The sequence below is a fragment of the Lactuca saligna genome, chromosome 5 (genome assembly GCF_052625555.1).
Source record: "Lactuca saligna cultivar CGN05327 chromosome 5, ASM5262555v1, whole genome shotgun sequence".
Classification (NCBI taxonomy): domain Eukaryota; kingdom Viridiplantae; phylum Streptophyta; class Magnoliopsida; order Asterales; family Asteraceae; genus Lactuca; species Lactuca saligna.
The window spans coordinates 278,942,227-278,954,005 of NC_136421.1; the positions used below are offsets into that span (position 1 = coordinate 278,942,227).

The 11,779-nt window shown below is 36.2% G+C and overlaps 1 long non-coding RNA gene across 8 annotated transcripts; it reads right to left on the minus strand.

Annotated features, from left to right (window-relative positions):
- Positions 1-1,934: 1,934 nt before the first annotated feature.
- Positions 1,935-6,467, minus strand: LOC145047975 (uncharacterized). 8 transcript variants are annotated; one of them, XR_013682607.1, is made up of 7 exons: positions 5,787-6,462; positions 5,377-5,476; positions 4,848-4,908; positions 4,406-4,477; positions 3,487-3,554; positions 3,055-3,146; positions 1,935-2,397 (listed from the first exon to the last, which is right to left on the minus strand). It is a non-coding gene; the product is annotated as an uncharacterized LOC145047975 (long non-coding RNA). The 8 variants fall into 8 exon arrangements; XR_013682605.1 differs by having other exon boundaries at positions 1,935-2,402; XR_013682606.1 differs by having other exon boundaries at positions 1,935-3,146; positions 4,406-4,538; positions 6,162-6,467.
- Between the last annotated feature and the right edge of the window lie 5,312 nt (positions 6,468-11,779).

Here is an 11,779-nt window from a genome sequence, read left to right on the forward strand (position 1 = left end):
AGAACGACTCGCACCCGAGTTAAATAACACCAAAGTTGGCATAGAACACACAAGGAAAGTACCTTGACATAACATAATATAAACACCATATCATAAACATCATAGAAAATACGAGAAAAAAATACATACCAGCCACGACATCGGGCGCCGTGCCGACCTCCTCCGTGTCAACTAACAGCTCTCCCTCGTGATTTCGGTGCCTCGGCCTTCATCGGCCAGCTCTTGGTAGCTCGAACAGCATCATGGGTAGATCCCTACAGCTACGGACACTCGGCCTTCGGTGTTCGGTCTGGTTGCAGTGAAAACGGACTGCAAATCCTTTGAGGCAATCCTTAGCCTTATGCCCCTTCTTGCCACACTTGTAGCAAGACCCTACTCCACACACTCCCACATGACCCTTGTCGCACTTGCCACAAGTACGGCCCTTCTGGTTCCCTGATCTCGAATCGGCGGGCTTGGCTCGCTTGGCTGCTGGCTGGGACTGAGCCGGTTGCCGATCCCTCCCCTAAGACTCCGACTCCTCCCTAACCTGAGTCTCCAACTTTATCTCCCTCTTTCGAGCAATTTCCTAAAGCTAGGAAAATGTTCGGTATGACGAGTTCGACACGAACTCTCGTATGTCTCTTCTCATAATACTCAAATACCGACTCATACGTAACTGCTCGGTAGACATATGCTCAGGGCAGAACATCACCCTCTCATGGAACATCCTGGTGATCACAGTAACAGACTCAGTACCCTACTTGAGGGTTAGAAACTCCTGGGCCAATCATTCCCTCTCCACCAGGGGAACGTACTCATCACAAAACATAGCGGTGAGCCTCTCCTAGGTCACCGCGGAAAGCTGAGCAGACGAAAAGTGCACCGTCACAAACTTCCACCAGTCCTTCGCTCCCAAGCGAAGCTGGTTCAGCGTGAACCGGACTTTCAGATGCTCTGGACATGAACACGTATAGTAGCATCCCTCAATATCAGAAACCCATCTCATCGCAGCAATCGGATCCTGCATCTCGTCAAACTCTGGTGGCTTTGTGTTGTTGAACTCCCGGAACAGCAACGAATCGCCACCCCGAGGTCTGGCAGTAGCAACAGCTACGGTAGCTGCAGCGGCTGCAGCCTCAGTAACCGTCGCGTTTTTCTCATCGAAAGTCTCAATCAGAGTGGTCTTGATAGACCCACACATCTCTGGAATCTCTGCACGGATGTCCGCGACCACCTCCTCATGGATCATCTGACGGAGCTCCTCATCGCTCACCCCGCTGGTCCCCAGTCTGTGGCGTGTCCCAACCATAATGTCTTTGAAATACAACATAAAACATATCAGAGACTCGCTTGAACATACACGCACTCGATAACTTGACCCTACTCGTTCCCTGGTACCCCAAGGATTCTTACTTGGGGCTGCGCACTGCACCGGTGTCTTTAGTAGTACGGGCCCAATACTACCATCCACACCGCATCAGTATTCATCCCAAGTCCTCCTCCTAGGATCCTAAGTCCCAAGTACTCTATTCTCACTATGCATAGTCTACTCTCTAGCAGATCTCTCATAGCACCTCGTTGCTATCTACTCGCTCTTAAGAATCTACTAGAAAAACCCCTAACCTAAGGCATCACAAATCAGGCCACTCTAGTCCTAATAAGAATACCTAGCCTATTCTAGCATGCATATCATATCATAACATTTCTCATAACTCATAATGTAAAGGGTATTTTGGGAAATCACCGTTCGGGTGTTGGCTGATCGTACACACTACTCTGCTCTGCTCTTTCAAAAAACTTTTTACTCTTGAGAATATTTTGTGAATTTTATTTTGAAAATCTCTCAAATCCTCAGTTTGAGTTCAGATACGCCTGAAGGTGCACCCGAATCCCTCAAACCAAGGCTCTGATACCAACTTGTAGCACCCAAAATTTTCAAAACAATTTTTACATTTTCCAAAACATACTTTCATTCATAAATATTATAAAAATGTCATTGTATCATATAACAACCATAGAAATACAACCCAAGATCATAATACATAAAAACTCCTCGTGTGTGTACTGATCATGTCGACGCCTTCCCGCGATCCTCACTGGTACCTGAAACACATAACACAACACTGTAAGCATAAATGCTTAGTGAGTTCCCCAAAATACCACATATAACACATATTAGCCACTCGAGGCTATAACTCCGTGCACCCTCTGGTCCTAACTCTATGAACCCTCTGGTTCTAACTCTGTAAACAGGGAAACATACATAACATTAATTACAAACAAATAATGCAGTGCATCACAATCACATAAATAGCATACAAGTTACTATGTCACATAACTCTAATTACCACTCTAGGTAAAGTATAGTGAGAAGACTCACCTCGGGTTTCTCGGATAATCTCGTACTCGAACACACTGATCTAGCCCCCGCCGAAACACAAAACAGCACTCTCAAATAAATAATGGCTCTCAAAGGCTAGATTAAATCCACTCTACAATTCCACGGAAGGGTAAAAGACCATTTTACCCCTCCCTGACCCTAAAATTCCAAGGGTTGACCAAAACCCTAAAATTCAACGGAAGTCCACAGAAGGCAGTACGCGGTGCGTACCTTCTCTGTACACGGGGCGTACGCCGGCGAGTCACAAACGGGGTCTCAACCCCTTACGCTGCGCATTTAGAGTTATGCCCTGCGTAAGTCTTAGTTTCAGCCCTTTCTTGGTTTTTGGTCTTAAACGGTTAAGACACTCATTCAACTTCCAAATTTGACTCTTTCTAGACCTCTTGTCCCATAAAGTCAGAACCTTTAAGCGTTTGCATGGCTGTAAAGGTCCCTACACCCTCTAACACTTTTCCTTCCTCCTCAAAAGGTCTAGATCTCATGCATGGCTCAATATCCACGTCCAAGATTGCATTTTTATGAACATACAACTGTTATAGTCCTGAAATATGATAGTTTTAGGCCAATGGAGACCATTTGCTCATAAAGTCTCCATCTTGGGACTAAAAACCCTAGAAATTGGCCGAAGAAGCACACTACATAAATGACAAGTCAAGATTTGAGCTTTTTACCTCAGGAAGAAGCTCCAACCTCTGAAAAGCTCGGATCTACTCTTGCCCACAACTCCTAGTCTCTAAAATGGCCTCGTCTTCTCTTCCACCACCTAGAATTGACACTTTGAAGCTTATTACACCAACACACTAGGTAGAAACGAAGGAGGACTCTCTATTAGGGTTTCACTCTCTGAAATGGGGCTGAGGTCAAGGCCATAACATTCCTTTTATAGTGCACAAGCCCCAAGTTAGGGTTTACACCTGGGCTCGTTACGCCCAGCGTAACCATGGGTACACCCAACGTACCCAGACGAGTCCGCGTCCAAAATTAAGCGCGCGAGTACGCGCAACGTACCCTTCAGTACGCCCAGCGTACTCACAAGCCTAACAATTCATTTAAGGGGCTTATCTTGACAACTTGGGAAAAGGAGAAGGGTTTAAGAGACACACCTGAATTCGGGATGTTACAAGGAGCGGATTGAAATTCTTGATCAATGCTTCTAACACTTTTGAGAAACCTATAAATTAAAGGAAAAGTGTTGTTAATAATAATAATAATAATAATAATAATGATAATAATAATAATAATAATAAAAAGTGAACATAAAATGTAATGTATTTTACTGATAGAAAGGTGAAGTTCATGTGTTACTAAGGATGAGCATCGGAACCGGGTACCCGCTTTTGGAACAAAAACCGCCTCGGAACTGCCGGTTCTGAAACTGGAACTGCCTTGAGTGGTTCCGATTCCGGTTCCAATTCTCATTTTTTCGGAACCGCTACCCGCCGAAACCAGTTTATATATATATATATATATATATATATATATATATATATATATATATATATATATATATATATATATATTAGTATTTCATATAAATATGTGTGTGTTACTTAGACCGGTTTAGAATATATTAGTCCGATTATGTCCTTCTTTGGTCCGAATTGATTCAATTTGGATCGAACTAAGTTGCGGTTTTATCGACTAAAGTTAACAAAGTTAATGTAATCGGGTTATCCGCTCTTAGAACCGGAACCGTCGGTTCCAGGATTGGTTCCAAAAATTCAAGAACCGCCTAGAACGGTTCTGGTTACGGTTCTAACTTTCTAAGAACCATCGATTCCGGTTCCGGTTCTCGTCAAATGAGGCGGGTACCCGCCTATGCTCATCCCTATGTGTTACTGTACTTTTCAACAACTGGAAAACCATATTGGAGAGATAAAGGTAACACTCCAACATCACTGCAAATTGAAACTAATCAAAATGAAAAATCACATATCATGTTGATAAAAACATTTAAAAAATGGATTTTTTTGTGCCCTTCTTTATGAATTATTGTAACAAAAAGACTTATCTTATTCTTACCACTGTATCTCCCTTCTACCCAATCCCAGAATGCGAAGCATTATTGGGATCAATCCCAATTTTCTCCACATCCTGCGATAAAGAAGAAATGAGAATTTTGGAGACTCCCCCACATTGAAATTCAAAATATTTCCTGCATAGTTTTAAAATTAATGTATTATTATTATTATTTTTATTATTATTATTATTATTATTATTATTATTATTATTATTCATTCGAATGAAGTAATTGGTTGGAGATATGATTTATGAAATATTAAAACTTCATCAAATACAAGATCATAACTTCCCTAGTGCCCTTTGTAGAAGTTCAATACTTTCTATATAACACTGATTTAAAAACTTATGTTTGAGAATATTATTACATTACAAAACACAAATTACACTACAAATAAATTCTAAAACTGATAGGTGAATCAAAATTATTCAAGAAAGAAATTACCTTCGGTTAGTGTGACCCATGGATTTGAAGTTTGCTTAATGGCAACACCGTCGATTGGTCCCTGATTTTTTGAGATATAGGAGAACTCAATCAGTCGAACGTGCACATGTTATGACTTTCGTATTTAAAAAATTGTTACCAATCCTTCCAATATAAAAATTGAAACATTATTTCTCACATGAAGCATAAATTTTTTGTAAGGTAAAAGACATATTAGAGACATGACATAATCTGGTATATGGGTGCTTGTTTTTGGCTAATATAGCTAAATAATAACCAATTCATTCTACCACTTCGATGCTAATTAGCTAACTAAGAAACACAACTTCTAACATATTAAGGTATTTTGTAGAAAGCTCCTTTTGATTATTTTAATTTCCCTTGAAAAAAACTGCTAATAGCCAAAGCAATTAAAGTACTAATCTTTTTAGAGATTTTCAAACTCTTTTTTAACATTTTTCTGGATTGCAGAATGAGAATTTCATAAATTACTGCTTTTTTAGAAGAATAATTGGAAATAAATTGTTACCTGAATCTATTTGGGAAGACAAACAAATTGGAAAGCCTCATGCTTCAACATAGTAAAACGTGAGTGTCGTCAGTTGTCTCGAACGAATGGAATTGTAAGACTACAATAAAACAGTTCAAGTTACACAGTTAAGCCTCAGTTAAAAAAATTTATGCAATATTCTAGAATTAGACAGTCAACAAACTAACAATCAGGCACATCAACACAAAGGATTTCCTCAAACACTTTGTGGGCATAAACATACATATCACATGATTTTCCATATTTACCCTAGTCAAGAAGCGTTAATAACAGAAAACTAATAGAAGTGTATCAAACGGAGCTTCAGAAGGTAAGAAGTGTTGTTTAGGAAAAAAAAAACAACAATAGCCAAAAATAGAAAGAACAAAAATTATAGGTGAGATACTCACAATCAAATCGATATGACAATATGTATTTGGAATCATCATCCAATCGATTTCTCCTACTCAACTCCAAAAGCGAAACCGAAAAAGAAAAACACAAAATCACACAATTCGAAGCCTAAACCTAAAAACACTCTAATAGAATTCCATTAGAAATGCCATGGGTATAAAGAAAACAGAGAAAGAGAAAGGAAGTGAGTGCATGAGACTGAGAGTTTATAGCACCGAGAACGATGAAAAATAGGCTTTTCAGTTTCTTCGAACCATACTCAAATATATAACCAGGAACATCATTGATCAAAAGAAGCAAAAGTTGTCGATTTATGCAATCGTAAGCCGACGTTGTATTCTATTGATGGTCGAAATATGTGATGTTGAGACCTTTTGGATTATCAACAACGGTGGAGATGTATCTGAGAGGAAAGAGAAACCAGAGGAAAAAGTAACATATATGCCTATCAGCGGCGGTGGACGATGGAGAGCGGTCCATGGTTGAGAGCGGTGGGCTTGTCGTTCGAAGAGGGTTGGGGAGACGGTGGAATTTGGAAGAGGGATAAAAGGAAGATTGTGGAAGGATATAGGCGGAAGGATCGAAAATCAGAATTTTGGAGAGAATATGATATTTCTGAGAGAAGCTTCAAGAGCTATTGAAGCGGTGGAGGGATTTGAGTAGGTAACCCAGGTAGAAGCAAGCAACTCAAGGAATAGTACCCTAGTAAGGTACTGTTCCTAACTTTCATTTCCTTAATAATAACTAGAAAGGTTATCCCGCTGCGTGGGGTCAGAAGCTTTCAATATTGTTTCCAAATCGATAAATATGACAGACGTAGAAAGTGTAAGGATGACAAGCCCGGGCTTTGCCTTGGACCGTTTTGTTTATGTTTTTATGAAAAAATATAAAAGTTTTGACTGCAAGGACCAAAAGTGTCAAATTGGCTAAACAATTAAAGCGGTAGGAATTAGCAAGTTTTTAGAAAATGGATCAAAGTTATCGAATCATTAAAGTTTTGTGGTCAAACTTCAAATATTAAAAGGTTCCTAAATAGAAAATGGATCAAAGTTGTCAAACGTTCAAGTTTTGTGGCCAAACTTTAAATATTAAAAGGTTCCTAAATAATATAAAAATATCGATTATAAGGATCAAAAGTGTCAAAATGACTAAAAAATGAGGACCAAAGTTGTCAAACCGTTAAAGTTTTGTGACCAAACTTTAAATATTAAAAGGTTCCTAAATAGAAAAGGGATCAAAGTTCTCAAACCATTAAAGTTTTGTGGCCAAACTTTAAATATTAAAAGGTTCCTAAAAAATGTAAAAATATCGATTACAATGACCAAAAGTGTCAAATGGCTAAAAAATGAGGATCAAAGTTGTCAAACCGTTAAAGTTTTGTTGCCAAATTTTAAATATTAAAAGATTCCTAAATAGAAAAGGGATCAAAGTTGTCAAACCGTTAAAATTTTGTGGCCAAACTTTAAATATTAAAAGGATCCTAAAAAATGTAAAAATATCGATTACAAGGAACAAAAATATCAAAATGGCTATAAAATGAAAACCAAAGTTAATAAAGTATAGTGATCAATTCTACCAAAAAAAAAAAACATAAAATCCAAAAACTAAAATAGACAAAAATTATGAAAGTTTACTATTTATAAGAAACAATTTCCATAATAATAATAATAATAATAATAATAATAATAAGCCATTGAAATATATCTTTTTCTAATATTAAAGTAAAATGAAAGTAATTTTTATTATTTTTAATTATTGTTAATTTTTTACCCTTAAAATTAACAACCGGTTAAAGTACATAAGAGATGGTTTGAATAAATACTTATATTCATATAACATTGGATCAAACTTTTTATTCTAAAATTAAAATTGAAATGACTTCTTGTCATTTTTAATTATTATCATTTTTTACCCTTAACATTGGATCAAACATTTTATTCTAAATTTTAAATGAAAGCATTTCTTGTCATTTTTAATTTATTGTTAATTTTTTACCTTTAAAATTGACAACCGGTTGAAGTACCTATATTTGTATAACATTGGGTCAAACACTTTATTCTAAATTTAAATTGACTATAAATATATGTTTGAATTTTAAGAAAAGTTTACTAAATAGGTCGATAAAATATTTAATATTTTACATTTAAAATATCATAAAAATTCCAAGAAATATATATAGATATTTGCGACTTGCATTTGTCTTTTAAAGTGGCTAAAAGAGGAAAACAAATACAACATTTAAATATTCTTTGTGATAATATACAAATTAATATAACATTGGGTCAAACACTTTATTTTATATTTAAAATTGACTATAAATATATGTTTGAATTTTAAGAAAAGTTTACTAAATAGGTCGATAAAAATTTAAAATATTATAAAAATTCTAGGAAATATATACAGATATTTGTGACCTGTACTTGTCTTTTTAGCGGCTAAAAAGGGAAATCAAATACAACATTTAAATATTTTTAGTGATAATATACAAATTAAGCAATGAAGTTTTTAAATAATTAAAAACATGCCACTAAACTATGAAATTATCAAAAATGTCATTATTTTTTAATTCCATATCACGGAATATGCATTGAAAATTCTATAAAGATATTGTTCTTTTCAGAGTATTAATCATTTGCAACTTGTTAAAATAATGATCATTTATTTGTTTTCATGTGTAAGATTCTGTCAAATAATTCTCATATTTAGCAACCACCGCTATAAACATGTAAATAGATCAAAATATATTTAAAAAAGAATTACTAATAACCAACATAATTATGCATAAAAAACAACATATTGATGCCTTGAAGGAGCACCATTATTAATAGTGAGTTTTGAAAGTACTTTGTAATTTATGCATCATTGACAATTAAAGATTGTGCTAACCTAGATGCCTCAAATCTGGTATCACTAAGTAACGAATATTCTAATCCATAAAAAAGGATATTATAATAAACAAATAAAAAGAAGTATGTTGTTATATTTTACAATAGTAAAATAGTGATAATGCAAGAAAAAAGTGAAACTTTTGATCTAATGATCAAAAATTGACAAATATTGTCGCGAAAGAAACATGCACTTACAGTAAATGCATCCTAAATGCCTTTTATTTCAAGGTCGATTCCATTAAGGTTAGATTTTAATAACAACAATATTCATGAAGAACAATGGTGGGAGAGAGAAACTCTTATTTGGTGGGGAGAACCCACCAAATCTCTCTCTAAAATTACATGATTTGTACATCATTTCCATGCTCCAACATTCTCTCCCTAAATACTTATAAATGATGAGAGATACTTAGGTTGTATTTTTCCTTTATTGTATTGTTGGTGTATTTTATCTATCCCTCATATATAAAGGGAGAGGTGATCATTTTTCTTGTGCACACTTTTCTCATCATGTAATTCTAAAGAGAGATTTGGTGGGTTCTCCCCACCTAGGGAGAGTGTCTCTCTCCCACTATTGTTCTTCATGATTATTATTATTATCTCTCTTTTCTTTCTCATCTTCTAAGAATTCTCATCATGTTTTTCATATTTTTATATTTTGATACACGATAAATCTCGAGATATTATTCTTCCGCATTCATCGTATCTGCGGTTCGGACCGCAGTACCTTCTTCGTTGCTACCGCAGTCAGTCCTTCATCCGAAAGCATGTCTCGTCCGCATCCTTCTTGATTTCGGTATCCCATCAGCAGTTCCACCCCTCCACCCGGTTCCACCTTCAACCTGCAACCTCTCTCCACCTACCCCCCCCCCCCCCCCTATCTGACTGCAACCCGCTCTCTCCCATCAGTACCCTCTCGTCCGCTTCTCCCTTCTTCTTCCAGCCTTCAACCCCTTCTCTTCTTCCCTTCCCCTACTTCCTCCTCCCCTCCCCTCCTTTTTTCCTTCCCTCTCCCCTCTCATCAGCCTTTTCCTTTTTTTAACCCCCTTTTTTTATTTAAACTTCATTTTTTTTTATTCAGCCATTTTTTTGTATTAATGTTTTTAAAAAAATTTCCAGCCAATTTTTTTTAACGACAATGTTATTTAGCCAATTAATTTTTTTAACACCAATTTTTATTTAGCAATTTTTTTTTATTAAAACCAATTATTTTTTAAAACCAATTTTAGCCACAACCGAATCTTGGATGGTCACATTGGTTCATTTCATGCTGCTTATTTGGATGAATACTCCTACCGCAGTCGGACTTCATATTATTCTTTGTGATGCTTGCACTGCAACGGCGATTGATCAACAAAGTTGTTTCACATTCTTAACTTTATGGGATTTTATGACTTGTTGCTCTTAATTTTTGGTTAACGAATCATGTCTCTTGAGCATGTGGACTTTATTTTCTATTGGAGACCACTTCGAGAGTTCCGGCACTGCAGTTTGGGTATTTTGGTATATTTTCGGCACAACATATATATTTTGCATGCAGTGATTCTTCGTTCTATGGTATTTGTTCTTGCAGCTTCAGCAACTATATCACTCATCTTCTCATGGCCGCAGAGTATCTATTTTACTCTATTTCTCGTGTCTTATCGAGACCTTTCTTATATCTAGGGAGAGCTCTCTTAGCTCTTGGTATCCGACACTCTTCATCCGATGATTTGTTGATTTTTGATATCCGATCATTGGTTATCAAAAATAGGGAGAGAATATCATACAGATTTGGTTCTTATGATTGATTGAGTTTAGATTTTTGATGACTTCTGAAGAAAATTATTTATTTAGTGATGCGACGTGACACTTATTTTTGGTATTTACGTATCAAATTTTTGACATTACTCGATGTTTTCTGATTCAGATCATTTATTATTCGGACTCTAACATATGATGATTTTGTATTCGCATCCGGTTCAGGTCTTATGGTTTCACAAGTTTGGGTTTATAATATTTTAAAGACGAAGATTATTTTGGCGATGTGACGTGACACTTATTTTTGATCCGTGGATCAAATTTTTGGCATTGTTGGACCATGTCTTTGGACTCACATTATTTTTTTCCGGACTTCATTTTATGGATGATTCACATTTTAGCAGGTCATTCTTTGAAGAATCTTGGTGTATTACGATTCGAGAACTCGAGATGTTTTCAGACTTTTGAAGTCGAAGTGTTGGAGCATGTAAATGCTCTACAAATAATGAGTGGTACTTAGGTTGTGTTTTTCCCTTTATTGTATTGTTGGTGTATTTTATCTTTCCCTCCTATATAAAGGGAGAGGTGGTCATTTTTCTTGTGTGCACTTTTCTCATCATGTAATTCTAGAAAGAGATTTGGTGGGTTCTCCCCACCTAGGGAGAGTTTCTCTCTCCTACCATTGTTCTTCATGAATATCATTATTATCTCTTTCTTTTTTTCTCATCTTCTAAGAATTCTCATCATGTTTTTCGTATTTTTATATTTTGATACATGATAAATCTCAAGATATTATTCTTCCGCATCCACCATTTGTTATAAAAATGGGTTCAACAAATTTCCACAATGAAAACAAAAGAGAATTAAGTTTTAAATTATTGAAAACTCCTTGATCTTTTGAGATTCATTGAACTTTAAAATGACATGTTTAAATCTCGATATGCCCCTCAAGTTTGTGACTGGGATGCTAAGGATCACAAATAGGGTGTGAATAACCATGCAAATATACATGGTGCCCCCAATGTTACAGTCACCTAATCGACATGCTAGTTAACCACACACGCTCCATCGATCTATGACAAACATCGAGTCACCCTTTTCTACCCTTGCGTAGAGCCAAATTAGTGTGTCAGTTAACCACACACGCTCCACTGACGTCTTAGCAAGGGTACAAAGTGTAATTCCATAGAATAGCATCAAATTCACATTTTGCCTAGAGTAACTTAGATCGGGAATTTTGTAAAAGCATTTAGTTACTTTATAATTCATTATACTTTTAATGAGGAAATGGTTTCCCTATCCTACCTGTTCGGCTAACAACCCTCCACTAATCAAGGAAGCGGTGGGTGAGAGTGGACACC